The following is a 16,650-nucleotide window of genomic DNA, read 5'->3' as shown; positions in this document are numbered from 1 at the left end:
TGCAGGCATCTGTGAAACTCATTTTACAATGTTTTTAAATTTGTAAAGAATAATTTTAAATTATTCAAATAATTTGAAGTGATTTTAAATAAGCCCTTCCAAGTACTTAAAATAAATTTCCAAGAGTTCTGCATTTAACTTTACCTTCGTAAGTATGTTATTACCAGAGAGAATTGAAGTGTGAATTACAGTATTCATCTAATATTTGACAAAATATAATTAGTGGAACCTTTCATATAGATATAAATTTATCTGTTTTGTATGTTTCTGTCAGAAATAATTAGGGTAAAGAGACTCAATGTTTAGAAAATCTCATTTTGTTTTGCTGCCTATTTTCATGCATTTTTTGAGAACATCTTAGCAAAACATTTTAAACTGTTTTGGAAAAAATATAGTAGCCATCTGTAAAGTGTGTTATGTTTTTTCTGGTGGGAATGAGGAGTGATAGTGAGGTGATTAATTTGAGCTTCACCTGTCCTTTTCCTAAGACATAGGGGGTTTGGGGAAAACTACTTTATTCTAATAGTCTTGATTAAGAATAAATAAAAACCCATCTGGGGCCTGTCCTTATGAGAGTCCTCATGGTCACTATTTCTTGAGGCATCAGGGTGCTGACACTTTCAGTTATAACCCGAAAACACTTAAAGTTCTCATACTTCTTTTTGGTAATATATTTTGACCAAAAAAATGGTTCCTTTTGTCAAAGACATAAATGAATAATTGGATGAGATAGAATTTGGATAGTTGCTCAGTGTACTGTATATATAATGAGTGTGATAGCCATTATTCCTTATTACATTTAAGGTGAGGACCAATTAATTTAGCATTTGTCTAAATGCTAAATGCTCTACCACTTTTACCTTTTATCAATCATATAAATTATCATTTTGCTACTTCTAGTCTGATAATGCTTTCTCCTCAGGATAACAAATATTTTTACAAAATTGTTTTTGGCATATTCTTTGGAATCCAGCACAGTGTTGAAAACAGGTAATAGAAGTAGTAATAATAACAATAATGACAATGACAATGATGAAGCAGCTAATTGAATAAATGATAAATGAGTTAGAGGTATAATAGAAAGTGTCATTTTTTTTAGTAGCCCAGGAGAAAGAGATCATGGCCTTGAACTTTAAGATGATTTTTTAACTTCTGGCAAATAGAGTAAATGCACTAACAACTTTTTTGGGGGCCAGATTTTTGTTTGTTTGTTTTGCATAGGGTATCTTTCAGGGCTTCACCTTGTACTTGTAACTCATGATGTTTAAGATTTTTTAGTGCCTAATAAAATAACATTATCTGTACCCAGGTATACATTTACTAGGATCAGCTCCATGACACAAATTGGCAGTGTTTCTCTTCCCTGTTCTTTGGGTTTGCCAATGAAGGCTTAAAGAAATTAGTGTAATAATATTGTCTCATTCCAATTGTGAAAAAGTAATGTCTAAACTTGGCTTGATTTAAAGATGTAAATTTTATGTGTGGGGATGAATTTTCTCATTCATTCATTCATTCACTCACAGAAAAGCAGTCATGGGCAACCAAGTGTCACCACAGCAAACATGATACTATACCTCTTCTTAAAGAGCTGGCTGTCTCTTGAGAAAAACACTCATAAATGGATGGTGATCACCTAAATCTGATAGTATGGATTCTTTGAATAAAGCCTCCAGACAAAAGAACCTTGGTTTTGGAGAGGGAAAACTAGATTTGGAAACTGACTGTAACAACTGCTGGTCTGTGGGACTGAGCAAATGATATACTCTCTCGGGACTGCTGTGTGCTCTGACCAGTTTGAAGGAAGCTGTGAGGATTAAATGCGATTATGTAAGTCACCAGGCACACAGAAGATGGCTCACAATTCTAGCCTTGCTGAGCCCTCCTTATCTGCCCCTCTCTGAGTGGAGGCAGAGGTGGGGGCATGGGGAGAAGAGGGTTAAGAAATATAAGGGAAGGAAGAAAAAAGGACAAGGTTTTTCTCTGAAGCACACTCTATACTCACTAATCCTACCTACACACTTTTTGTGTGTAGTTAAATAATCACTTACAGTAAAAAATTTCCTGGATCTGGGAACAAGTTCCTGGAAGTTCAAGATTTACCGTGGAGGACGTCATATAATTACAATTTACATTTGTGAACATGTTTGCCTCAGATGAAGGGCAAATGCACTATGAATGCACTATATGAAAAAAGCACTGATGGAGCTCAGAGACTACCAGTGGGAAACTGAGTTACCATGATAAAAGAGTGTAAGTCGGCCAAGTGCAAAGAACCCATGCTGAAGTCATACTATATAGATGTTGTGACTAAAGATATCATAGTAAACCTAATTAAAACACCCAATGTGTAGTGTTTCATTAGTAGTAACCATGGGAGTAAATATTAAATGAATGATGTTTATTTGTCCGACTCCATCAACTATGAAACGAATTCCGCTTACTTCTAATTTAAGGGAGAAAAGTTTTCAGGGTTATCACGACTTTTCACGTTGGCTTTGAAAACATGCCTGATGGCCTTGGTTTGTAAGGGGTCCTTTTCTGAGTTGTCCAAAATAGCAAAGGGAAATGGGGACTATTAATGTGTTCTTACCAGAGATTTTCATAAAAATCCACTTTCTGTATGTTATCGAGTTAGAACTGGTAAGTGTGTTAAATATAGAACTAGACCTGAAGCTCCATCTTTTATCTATTAAACCTCAACTTTGGCAATTTAATTCCAGTGACACAACATCATCCATCACAGGAAACAAAATTATAACTATTGGTTTTGTAGGTTTTTAGTGTTTAATATTTCAATTTATTTCAGTTTCATAGTACTTAAGATGTGAAAATAAGATGGTTTTATGTCTGGTTTCATATTATGTCTAAATTTTAAGTCCTCTATGAAAAATTAAATTTTAACACCAAGAGTCTTTGAGATGTTTTTTGAAAGTGGTTTGTGTATTACTTGAAGTTTTAGAAAGACTGGCAAAAATCAATAACAAACAATAGCTAGAAGAATGCAATAAGCTGCTTACTTTATAAAATAGAAAAGGCAACATGTTCAGCAAAGCAAATTGTCTAAGGCTACCTTAATGTATGCACCTAGCTTCAAAAGAAACTGGGCACATCAGTTAGGCTATGGGAACTCCTTTAAAGTGATCGCCCAAACAAGAAGAGACAGCATTAAAACCCCTGGCTGAACCTGCAAAAGTAACTGAATAGGAAACACAATGATTCACTTCTTAGCATCAGAATCCAGTACTTTAAAATATAAGCCCTAGAAGCTTGAGTTAATCACATCAGGCCATGATAACCTTTGGCTCAGGTACCTCACTGTGCTTCATCTGTGGAGGAGACGTTAGAGAAGATCAATGGAATGAAGTGTGTAAAGGAGAAATTATCTCTTGTTTTTGAAATTCTTGAGCATCTTCACTTCTATTAATACATTGATTTTGGGGAATATAAGCTATGGGAATTTAAACGCTGTCATTCAAATTGATCACTACCTTTGCCTCCAATATATGATGCCTTAGATTTTTCTACATCAAGTTAGAAACATTAGCTAAGACTTATCTTAAAACCACCAGCAAGTGACCTGGAAATATTGACAGCAAATTAAAAATTGTCTTTTTATAGTACAGGGAAGACAATTGTTTTAAAATTGTGTCCTTTAAATCACCTGTGATGTTAGAGATTAATGAATCATGTTGCAGCTGCATTCATTTACAGAATGAATGTTTCTACTCAGACAACTGAGAGCAGCAGCATATTTTTGCATGTGAGATTATCAGTGATTAATAGAATATGAAAATTAGAGATTATCCACATAGGGTAGGAAGCCCAACTACATTTATCAGGCTTCTAAGTATAGGTAAGCTATAAGTTTACGTTAAGGTATTAGTCAATTAAAGTGTGACCATTTTTGATGTAACCAAGTCCCAACTTGTCTATCAAGATATTTGTTTCAGCTAGTCAATAGAAAACGCTGTATAGCCCTGACCCATATGCCTAGTTGGTTGGGTGTCGCCCTGCAAAGGGCAAGGCCACTGGTTCAGTTCCCAGTGAGGGTGCATATGAGAGGCAACTCATTGTTGTTTCTTCTTCCTTCCTTCCACTCTCTAAATTTTTGTAAAAAATAGAACACTGTATATCCTGCGTAACTATAGTTATTTTAATTACATTTTAATCTGCCTTATAAAGATCATGATTTGATAGTTTAATGACTTAAATTTCTTATATTATTTGGTTTTGCAAATGTTGAATAATCTTTAAAGTTTTAATTTCTTAAATCCCTCTATTTGACAATGGCAAGTTTCATGATATGAAAACAGAGGCACTTACCTAGGCATCTGTCTTTATTACCTAGTCTTTTTTTATTGTATAGGTCCAAGCTATTTAAGAATTATTTGTCTACTTTTGCTAGGTGTGGTTCTAGGCTTTGGAGACACAGAAGTGCATCAGAAGGAAAAGATTCCTGCTCTTATGGACTTGCATTCTAATACAGAAAGGTAGAAAAAATAAACGATGAAGAAAATGTCTGACACTGAATGATTTTATAAAGAAAATAGCAGTGGTTCCTACAAGGAGAAGTGGTTCCTGTTTAGACAGGATGGTGAGGTGACATGTGAGATTTGTCCCTAACTAAAAAGGGATGGATTATGCACCTAAGCCAGGGAGGGCACTTTTTCTGTTTGGTGGACAGCAGGCCTGTGGAGGAGTGCTTTGCAATTCTGTAGATCCCCAAAAGGAGGTAGGAGCCAAGCCATTTATACTCAGTTCTCCTTCCAATTTTTTGATTCAGTAATTAAAGATACCTCTGGGGGATGATTTTTAAATGGAAGAAAAGCCTCAGATATTTGGTGATACCCTTCATGAAACAGAGGAGAACAGACATATACTTCCTCCCCTTAAAGACATAAACAAAAAAAAATTGTGAATTTTATTCTAGGGTCAAAGAGGAGAAAGCATCTGCAAAAATTGAGTCAAGAGAGTTACATAATTTGCACTTTTAAAAGAACATTCTGGCCTCAGGGCAAAGATTAGATTGGAGGAGTGCAAAGAATGGTGACAGGGAGACTGGTTAGAAAACTACCCGAATGAGTGAAGTGAAGGATGCGGTGGCCAGCCCAGGATGGAGGTGATGGAGGTGGTCACAGGTGGCTGAATTCCATGCTAGCCACTCAAGTGCTATGGCCTTGTCAAGACTCTAGCAGCTCAGGTCTGAACCCCCCCAAAATGGAAACTTTAAAATGCATTCTGTTTTTCAAAGTTAACTTAAGGTAGAGATGCAGAGAAAGGGACAGGTTTTGTTTTGGAAGCTAAATGGAAAGCACTTACTGAGCCCCATGTTGTGGGGTAAGAGATAAAGAGTGAAGCTCTCCACATACACCCTCTGAGCCAGCCACCCAATAAAGGGCCCATCATCTCTGGTTACACTACCCCTTCTGATGTTTTAATGGCTTGCACCTGGTATTTCTGCTGCCGAGATCAACTCCTCCCTACCTTTCTGCTTGGTTAATACCTACTGATCCTTCAAGTTGTAATTAAAATGTCCCTTGCTCTCTAAAACCTTCCCAGTCTAAATTAGATACTCCTCTCTGACCTTCTGAAGACACCAGTGCATGTACTCCTCTAAAGCAATTGCCATCCTGAATGACGATTGTTGATTTAAATTCCTGACTCCCCTACACAGCCTGGTGTGGGAGTGTGTGACAGGGAGCAAGAAATGTTCCTTTCCTCCCTGAACCTCTGTTTTCTTACATTTCACCTCTAATGTGATAAAAACATTTATTGTGAGATTTAATAAACAAATTAATTCATTGGTACTGACTTCTAATTAAAAATTCATAATTTTATTGTGGTGGTGGTGGTTAGGACTATTTGAAAAATCTCCCCTCTCACTACTCTTCTTTAATTGTGGACATATTAGAGAACATGGGTATATTCATTTAGTAATAAGTTGCATAATTGAATGTTTATATAAAAGCAGAAGTTGCACTGGAAAAATTTGAACAGGCAAGGAAGACCCCATTCAAGATTATTGCAGGAAAGAGGCCAGAACACAGTCTGAGCTCAGCTAAACCGGAGCTGAAACAGTGCTCACAAGCTGAGATTGAAGGAACCTTAGGCTGCTGGTGTTTGCTAATTGGCCTCACGGAAAGAAAAGTAAACTTGCTCCACCTTTCCTGAAGGAGGTGGTTTTGCAACTTGGAAAAAGGCACCCAGAGTAAAAGGGCTCTGAGCTTCCTACAGAGATTGGAAAACAGGGGCTCGATCTTCCTTAGTGATTTCCTTCCAAAGGGATGGATGGGGGCCAGGTCCTTCAGAAAGGCGTCTTGAGGTTGCAACTCTGGTAAGTTTGTTAAGGACCTTTATATCTCCAAGTGATGAGAGGAAAGATTCACAATGCAAGTTTGCTTAGGTCAATCCCATATAAAAAGAGAAGTCAGGGCCTAGGTTCAAGAACAAGTCATTTTAAAAAAACCTTTGTTCAAGCAACTTTAGTCCAGAGAAACCTTAGGCTGTCTTAATCATATACCATTTTGAATATTATAGTTCCTGTTATGCTATCAGAGCACAAAGATTGTCAGATTACCGCTCTGTTAAAATGTAATTGTTAGTACATATGCTTTATATCCACTTATTCAATATCAGGAGACATGATAGCCATTTATGGTGCTGCAGAGAGAAACAGTATGATGGCTTTCTTGTCTGTGAGTGAGGTAGAGAGTCGGATCTATAGTTCTCAAAACTATGCGTACATGGTAGATTTGCTTGTGATGTTCCTAAAACTAAGCTGGCACAAAGTGAGAGTAAAGTCAGCCTCTGTAACTGCTGGGAGCTGTGGCATTTTCAAGATACCCAGAAATGATAACCACTGGATTCAAAGATTCTATTCTGTCGACAGAGCCTTTGGTGAAAATTTTGTTCAAACAAGGTTTTAGGCTTAGTCCTACTAAAACAGCAAAAAGTGAAATCTCTCTTAAAATTCAGAGCACAATCTCCTGCCATATTATTAAATATACTTGCTATTTATTATGGTGGCATACTTCTCCATTTTTTTGTTATGGTGTTTATAAAAGAGAGTGGTCTGGGAAATGCTTTATGTTCGTCTCAAATGTAAAAACTGTGACCTAGTGAAATAATATTTGTTGAATTCCCTTATCTCTCATTCTCATATTTATTTGTGGGAGACTCAGCACTTTGCAGGCTCATTCTGAAAACATTTTCATCTCATTAGCAAAGCACTGCTGTATCATCATTCTGGTATTGAAGGGCCAGATCGTGTGACTGATGGGTAGCTAAGGACCGCAGCACCGAGGCCTGGAAGCACGGCTTCTCATCTCATTTCACAGGAAAGAATGTTTGAATGAGACATTCCGATCGGATCTTTGGTCCTCTAGTCTATTTGATAAATTCTTTCGGACTTTACCTACCCAGAGGGTCTAAAGGGAAACCCGGAGGAGCCCCTAGACACCAAACAAAGACTGCGGGCAAGAGGAACATGAAAAACTATGCTACCTTGTTCGGCTAGACACCTCTCCCTTAGGAAAAGGGAGGGTTGGCATTTTTCAGTTATAACGTCATTGTTGGGGAGGGTGGAAATTAGTGCTTGCTGCAAGGCATCCACGAGAGCCCTGCCGCTCAGTGTGGTCCTCAGTCCAGCAGTGTTGGCATCACCTGGGAGCTCATTAGAACCAGAGTCTTGGGCCTCACCCCAGCCCAACTAAATCAGAAACTCAAGGCATTTTTTATGCAGTCTGAGAATCACTGCACCATGGATTAGACTCCTTTGCCTTATTTGTGAAATACAATAAGTAGATCATTAAATATGGCAACAAAACAACAGCCATATTGCATTAATATTTCGCTGAGCTTTGAGCAACAGAATAGCTGGTAAACAGATGTTTAAACAACTATGGGGTTGTGGAAACAAAGGAAGACCATCCAAATGAGGACAAACAGAGGCTACTAATTCAGAACTTTCTACAGCAAGGGAGTCACACACCATCATTTGCATCTGGCAAAGACTCAAAGTCAATTAGAGAAGTGGGGAAGCGCTGCAGGAGAAACATTAACGAGGTTGCACGTGTGCTCTGACTGGCGTGGGGAAGCTGCAGGTGGCCCCTAGAAGCAGGGCATCTTATGGGATTGGTTTGGAGGGAAATGCAAGCTTTCTCTGGTTGGTCCTGATGTGGACAGAGAAGAAGGAGTAGTATCAGTTGTCAGTCACCCTTGACAAAATCCTAACCATTCTGGGTTCATGGACACGGATTGTGGTTTGGCTTCCTGCGCTTTGTGTGTCGATCAGAGTTCTACTGTCACATACAGTCTGGCCTTGTCTGTACATTCAGCCTCTCAGGGTTAATCAGATAACAAGACGTGTAGAGTGGGCATCCGAGACGGCTACAGCCGTATGAGGAAAGTCATCAAGGAACCTGGCTCTCTCTATTCTCTTGCTCTGCCACAGATGCTGCTGCAGCCCCAGGCATGACATCTAAATTCTGGGCAGGGAAATTCAGTAAATAACATATGTCCTAAGCCATATTTCTTGTAATGATTTATCTTTTGATCTGGGGAGGGAAGCCTTCCAAAGAATCTCTGCCCCCATGTCATTGGCTAGCAATTGGTCTCCTGGTCATTTCTGGCTGCTAGAAAGTTTAGAATCCCAGTAGTAAGCACTCAAGCCTGTAGTTAAGACAGGGGGAAAACAATAATTGTATATTTGACCTAACCTATGATATCTTCCACACAATATGTAAAACCTTGGTAAAAAACCAATTTAACCAAAAATGCAAAAGTACCCCCAAATCACCTTGAATTTAAAATGAAATAAGCCCCAGCTTTCATAATACCTGAAGTTCAGTTGTTACTCAGAGTTGAAAAACTTCTTTCTGCTCAAAAGTTCCTTTCTGTGCTGAGTCATGACATATATCAGTAGTATTCATTCACTTGCCTCTACATTTAGATACATTCATATCCTTAGTTTATATGCTCACAACAACCTCATCAGGTATGTACCACAATTATCCCTTTTAACAGATGAGGAAACCGAGGCGAGTCAAGCTATTTGTCCAAGGACACAATGCTAGAAAGTTTTAAGGCAGGATTTGAATCTGGTTGGTCTGATTCCAGGGCCTGTGTTCTTAACCACTCCACTATGCTGTCTTTCATGAAATACATAGTTGCATAATGATGAATTCAATTTAATGGAAATAAATAAGTTCAAGACAGAAAAGTGTCGAGAACCATGAGCATATACAACGGGGGAACCTAGCCTAAGCTGTGGTGGTGGAGGGGGAATTTCTCTCAGGAAGCCATTACACTGGCAGCTGAGGGATGAGTTGGAACAGGGCAGGTGGAGGGCTGGAAGAATTCCAGAGACGGAAATGTCTCAGTGAAAGGCACGGGAATGAACATGCTGGAAATGAAAACATGTGTAGGGGCCAGTCCTAGGGCTGCCGGATATGCTGCATGACTTCAGGGGGCACCACTGTCCTAGACAGCAGGGGGAGACTCGCCATGGCCTGGCTGGGGCACAGCAATGGGGGCGTGATGTGAAGCTAATGTCCTAGGGATTCTGAATCTCAACTTCATCACACAGGCAAATCAGAGTTGAAGAGAAGAAATTCAAGAACTGAGATCTGAGGCTTTCCAACATTTAGTTTTTTTTTTTTTTTTTTTTTTTTTAAGAAACTGACAGAAGAGATTGAAAAGGAACAGCCAGTGAGGTGCAAATAAAACCAAGCTAGTCTGGTGAGGCAGGGACAGTCATTTCCTCCAAACTGGATTAGCCTTCTTTCTCACAGTGACGGGTCCTTCAGTTTTCACCAAACTCAGGGTTGCCTGTCTCTCTCCCAACAAATATTGTTCTTCCCAGTTCCTCTAGTAGGAGCGTGCTCTGGGTTGAATAGTACCGCCTTCAAAATTTACGTCCATCTGAACCCTCAGAATGTGACCTTAATTGGAAATAGGATCTTTGCAGATATAATAAGCATCTCCGGATGAAGGTTTGGGTGGGTGTGGCCTAAACACAGTGATTGCTGTCCTTAGAAGACCATGACTTTGCAGAAACAAAGACATGCAGTAGAAAGGAGGGCAGACAGAGGCAGAGACTGGAATTATTCTCACAAACCAAGAAACTCCAAGAACCACTAAAGAGCTGGAATAGGGATGTCAAACTCATTTTCACCAGGGGCCACATCAGCCTCCTGGTTGCCTTCAAAAAGATGAAATAATTTTAGGACTATGTAAATGTAACTACTCCTTTCTGTTAAGGAGTAGAAGTTACATTTGGCCCTTTGAAAACAACCGTGAGGCTGATGTAGCCCCCAGTGAAATGAGTTTGACACCCCTGAGCTAGAAGAAGGAAGAATTCTTTCCTAAAACCTTCACGTGGCCTTGTTGATACCTTGATTTGAGTTCCAGCCTCTAGACTTGTGGCAGAATCAAGTTCTTGAATTTTTCTTCTCTCCTGGATTCACCAGTTAGGTGATCTTTTCCAGGCACATGTATGTACTTTATTTTTATTTTTGGATAGGTAATATGTCCACAAAGCATAACATTCACAAAATGCAAAATCATATACAGTAGAAGGTTCTCTGTGGCCATTACCCTCAGCCACACAGATCTCACCTCAGGAAGCTACTGATGTCAGTTACTTTTGCACATAGTCTGTGCGTATACAAGCAAATGCATGCCTACATATGGGTGTGATGTGTGAGTGCACACTGTATATACACAGCAATATTGTTTTAAATCTTTATTTATTTTTAGAGAGAGGGGAAGGGAAGGAGAAAGAGAGAGAAAAACATCAATGTGTGGTTGCCTCTCATTTGTCCCCCTCTGGGAACTGGCCTGCAACCCAGGCATGTGCCCTGACTGGGAATCGAACCAGCAACTCCTTGCTTCACAGGCCAGTGCTCAATCCACTGAGCTACACCAGCCAGGGCTCACACCAATGTTTTTTTTTTTTTTTTTTTATCAGTTTCTAATTGTCCAGTATTTTATTTTACAAACCTGCAAAAATTCACATTTGTTGCAGCAGTTTCAGCCAATAGACATTTAGATAATTTCCATTTTTCAATTTATTATTTAAAAATTGAAATAATATTGTTTAACAAGTTAGTTTTGAGCCTATGTAAGAGTGTCTATTGGCTAAATTCTTAAAAAAGAGAATTATTGCTTGAAAGAGTATCTGGGTTAACTTTGATTATTACCAAGTGGCTTCCATTTACTGAAGGTTGTACCAATTTTGACTTCACACCAGAGAACAGCTGTTTCACCACATCATTTCAGTTTCAATGTATTTTTATCAGTGCTATATGTATTACAATACTACACAGTGATAAAACCAATACATTGATACACCTTTGATCTCTGGCAATTGGGCAGGTGAGATGAATATTATTCAGCATATTATATTCGAGTCATTTGTATTTCTCTATAGTTGAGAACTGTTTATTTCTCATTTTTCTATTGAGGTTTTAATATCTTTCATAGTAAGTTATAGGAGCTTTTTCCTTTAGGTAAATTAGCTATTATCTATAATATGGTTTTCTTTTGACTATCATAGTTTTATGATACATGTATTTAAAATTGTAGCTTATACTAATCTTTTATAATATATGATATCCTGATTCTGAAAATTGGTTATTAAAAGGGAATAATTTAACATTTTCTTGACTTGTCAGAAATCCAGAGAGTAACACATAGACCCAGCTGATAAAAGGAAGGCGGGAGAGAGGACGGTTTAGCGTTGTCATGTGTAAACTGTTATCCCAAAACATTTAACCTGACCTTAAGATTAGATCTAGCATTTTACAGAAAATATTGGGTTAACCAAAATATTCATTTGGTTTTTTCTGTAAGATGGTTGCAGCGGCATTTAGTTGTCTTTAACTCCATTCAAAACAATTTTGTTAGATTATATTGTGACAGCTGTCACATCAGTGTGCATGAAAAACAAGTTATCAAGATTGGTGATCTTTTGTGTAGCCATTTTAATACTGAAGCTGGGAGAAAACACATTTCAGCATATTATTTCAAGAAAGGTAGAAATGCAAATGAAACAAAAAATAATTGTGCAGTGTAAGGACAAAGTGCTGTGACTGATTAAATGTGTCAAAAGTGAACTTTTGCAATGTTTGTTGGTAATATTTATATTTTGGCCAAAAAATTCTTTGCTGTGGGGCTGTCTTATGCATTGGAAGATGTTTAGCAGCACCCATGGCCTCTACCCACTAGAAGGAGATAGTGGGAGATAGCGACTTAACTCAAAATATCCAAATCAATAAATTTATTGCTGAAAAATGAAAAATTTGTCTTTTATTTTATGGCAGAAATTAAATGGACTTTTTGGCCAATCCAAGATAAGGGAGAGACAAGTTAAATCACGAGGAAATAATCAAATAAGACCAGAAACAATCTAAGACATTCAGACAACTTGACCTGATTTTTAAAAAAATATCAGTGTCATTAAAATACATGTGCTCATCCAGATAAAAATTTGAGAGATGTTAACAACTAAATACAACCTGTCACATTTGATTTGATTCTATTCCAAAATAAAGCTGTATTTATAGCTTACTGACAAAAAGCATATACAAATTCAAAATTCTGTTATGCTCAAATTGCTAATATACCAATTATATTGAACAAATTCTTGTTTTCAGAATAAGCTTTTTAACAGAACTTATTTTATTTTCAATGCTTTAATTGGGACAATATTTTGGTCATATAGGCAAGTCCACTTATTTTTGGAGGGGCAGGATCAGCTACCTCGTGGTGAGGCCAGATCTTCTGTAACTCACGTTGAGATGACTGAGCACAACACAAATGAAGGGAAGTAACACGACAAAGCACTTAGAATTGTTTTGTCTAAAAACATTCAGTTTGTTAGCCAAGTTTTTTTCTTCGCTATTGCAGTTCTGAGCTCCCAGTCTCCTTGCTGGCTGTCAGCGACGCTTGTCCTGCCTGCTGCCACACTCCTGCTCCTGCTTCCCAGCCGGCCTCCCTGTGGCCAAGGTGGCCAAAACCCCTCACACTTCTAATCTCTCCAGCTTGTTGGGCCATATCACTAACTCCAGACAGAGGCAGTTTTCTGCTTTTAAAGGCTCTTGGGATTATGTTGGTTCTCCTGGGTAATCCAGTATACTCTCTGCATTATCTTGAAATGCATTACCTCAATTATATGTGCAAAAAGTCCCTTTTGCCCTATAAAGTGATATAACCATGGGAGCCAGGGATTAGAGTGTAGACATCTTTGAGGGGCCATTCTGCTTACCAACGACATATTTGAAATGTTAAGACCATACAAATGCTTCTTCACTACAAAATAATCACTCCCACAACGATAACAGTCTGCATTGTTACTGTCAGGACTTTAACAGTGTTTTTAAAAAAAAATATCCAAGTAAGTGTTGGGTCCACTTATTGTTTATTCCTTTCCTGCTTGCATGGGCTGCATAGAGAGGGGTGACATGTGCCATAGCCATGCCAGCATTGCCCATTTGTCCGAGGGGCAGGCTGCCACAGCGCTCTGGATGCAGAGCCTCAGCATAACACGTCATTTTCTTGCGGGATTTTGTACTTGAGTTTCAGCTTCACTTAAAGCAGAAAAAGCATTACTCGTTTTATGAGGGAATCTATTCAAGCTTAGTTCAGTTCAAAAATAGTGAATGCTCACTTTTAAATTTCTTCCCTGTACCTGCATTGGTTGCCTTATTATTATTTTTTAAATACAAATCTGACTGTTCTTTTTGTAAACTGAATTCTTGGGATACATTGTAAAGGCGGTTAGGCAGGAGGCCTCCTTGGATCCCAGCTTGCTCTTTATTTCCTTAATTAGAGCTTACTGGGGGGAAACTCTGGGTGATCAGGCAGGCCTGTGAATTATCCACAGTGCTCCGTCACAGCAAGTACTGCGACACTTAGAGCATCGGATGAGCGGCGTGGAGGAGAAATAAAGTATGAAAGACAGAGATACATTAATAGAGAAGGAAGATTTATGGGAGACCAAGATCCCCGGGGGATTAGCATGTCAGCAGAAATAAAGTACTTTTACAAACATGGTAGCGAGCACTGACATATTTCGGCAAATGAGAACATTCCATTGGAAAAGATTCAGGGGGAAGAAAGCATTCCCAAGACGATGCACTTGGCGTTGATGGCATATTTAGCAAGATCAGGGCTGAGGTCCAACTCGGCCAATTACCAAGGCTCCTCGCTCTTACCAAGCTAGAGAGTTTTGCCATCTACATACTACCTCGTACATGTTCAAATGCTACTTTTTTCTGAATTCAATCTTTGGCTTTGAAATATGTAAATGCAAACATCCCACATGCCTCCCCCCTCAACCCCAATTACCCCAGCCTGGGCTTGCAAACAATTTAGGGGCTTCCCATATAGCCTCGCGGTTTCCAACCTATGGAACGGACTACAGCCTCTTGCAAGAGACAAAGACACGCTTTACCTCATTTACAGTTTTGCTCATGGCTGGCCCTAGAGAAGGGATAAGGGAATTTGGTTGGGTTTTAGAATGTATTGATTTGGAAGCCAGGATTTGGGAAATGTATAGTATGTAGTAGAGATTTTACCACAGAAGTTAAAAAATCAGGATGTTTGGAGAGAGAGGTAAGCGTTTTGATTGGAAATGGAATAGTGTGAGCCAAATTTAGAACAGAGGAAAAGTGACTGGTGCACGTGTGCTTCGATGGACGTAATAGCATTGGCATATTCAGGGCCACACTGAGCCTCCTCAGTGGCGCAGCCGGGGCTGCTTATCAGGCTGCTTCACCAGGGGCTTTTCTTAGCTTGTCAGACCTCTTTGTATTCGTCTGTAATCAGGCTGCTTATCCCAATGAAAGCAAACCAAAGTCTCCTTGTTCTCCTCATTATTTTTGTTTCCTTCTTATTCCCTTCTTACCTTCTGTATTTTCCTTTTATTCTTCATCCTCATCCCCCTTACTGTCATGTTTTAGTTTTTGATAAAATTGAAAAACAATTTTACATGTTTCAGAACCATAACAAGAAACCATCAATACCCCCCTCACCTGAATTGAAACAATTGCCAAACATCACAAAAAAACATATTTTCCTTTTGAGGAACGGGCCAGACTTCCAGTAATATCATTTGATTTTGTTTTAGTATTTTTGAATGCTCGATAGAAATTCAAGATGTGGTGTTCGGAACACTCATTTGTTAATTCTTATAGCGACAATAGAAGACTATCACAAATTTTATGGCTTAAAAGAACACAAATTGATTACCTTATAGTTGTGCGGGTTAGAAGTCCAACACAGGTTTCATTGGTGAAGTCAAGGAGTCAGCAGGGCTGAATTCCTTTCCCGAGGCTCTGGGTGGGAGGAAAAGTTGTTTGCTTACCTTTTATAGCTTCTGTTGGCCAGCCACATGTCTAGGTTTACGGACCCCCTTCCTCCATCTCGAAAGGCAGGAGCACTGCACTTCTCTGATCCATTCTGTAGCTGTAGCTCCCTCTGACCACCACCCAGCCAGGTTCTCCACTTTGAAGGATTGAAGGGTTGATGGGGCCCACCTGGAGAACTCGGGCTCCCCCTCCCCATCTCCAGGTCTTTTGCCACAATCACATCTGCAAAGTTTTCTTTTTCCGTGTCAGGTAAATATTCACAGGTTCCATGGATTAGTATAAGGTGGGAGGGGACTGTATTCTGGCTGCCACAACTTTTATCAGAATCACCTGATTTTCTTGCAATTAAAAAAAAAGGGCAGTTTCTATATTCTATGATTCCCTTGATTGAACCCTGGGAATCTACATGCACTTCCACTTTTTTAAAAGAGTTTCCCAGATATTTTTATGTACACGTGTTCCCCATTTTATGTACAAGTCTTTATCTTCACCCATGTCTGAACTGAGTGGCCTTGGGAACCCTGAATAAATGTTCTCTGAAGGCTTTGTGTGTTGGTGGACTAGGTGGTTGGTCAGGGCCCTGTCCCAGTTATTTCCAACTGCTGTGCATGGCTGTGATATCATTTAAAAAATTCTAAAATTTTAATTTAGGATAAGAGTGTACCATGTTTCAATGAACTCACATGGAACAGATTCTTCAGCACAATTTCAAACAGTTTACATTGTTGCAAATGTGTAGAACTCTAGAGATACGGAGACCCGTCCAACTCCTTAACTATTAGTCTAGAATGTACCCAGTGGGCCCTGCAGCTATCAAGTGAAAAGAGTGAATGGCAAGTTCACAATATAGAATCAAAAATAATTTTTGTGCTCTACTACCTGAACACAGTGAAGCATATTAAGGGCCCAATTTTTCTATAAGTAGGAATATCTTATAGTAATAGATGTTATTTTCCTCATTATTGTAGCTTTAGCATAGTTAATATTCACTTAACATTTCATATTAATAATATGTGAGCACATTCATGTCCATACATTAGTATGCACTAAAATTCTGATAGTTATTTTTTCGGTGAACTTGTAACCTGAAGTTTTCACTGATGGCAAATCATAACCTTCATTTAGATTCAGAAGATCATATTTAATTACAGTATCAAAATAAAATAAAACTCAGCTGTATGTCAAGCAGTTTTTAGTATGAACATAAAAAGAAAACCATGGTCCAGTGGAAGAATGCAGCAAAGAACTATTGGAGAACAAGCAAGAACGAATGTGCTCC

General features: G+C 38.8%; 1 long non-coding RNA gene across 1 annotated transcript in view; it reads right to left on the bottom strand.

Moving 5' to 3' along the window:
- Positions 1-15,599, bottom strand: part of LOC118998712 (uncharacterized) — a 215,077-nt gene extending 199,478 nt beyond the window's left edge. The window contains exon 1 of the long non-coding RNA XR_005068928.1: positions 15,368-15,599. This is a non-coding gene — a long non-coding RNA (uncharacterized LOC118998712). The remainder of the gene's footprint in view (positions 1-15,367) is intronic.
- Positions 15,600-16,650: the final 1,051 nt, after the last annotated feature.

Source organism: Sturnira hondurensis, unplaced genomic scaffold, assembly GCF_014824575.4.
Source record: "Sturnira hondurensis isolate 20B ecotype Veracruz unplaced genomic scaffold, ASM1482457v3 Scaffold0014384, whole genome shotgun sequence".
Taxonomy (NCBI): domain Eukaryota; kingdom Metazoa; phylum Chordata; class Mammalia; order Chiroptera; family Phyllostomidae; genus Sturnira; species Sturnira hondurensis.
This window is presented reverse-complemented; position numbering and strand designations above follow the sequence as displayed.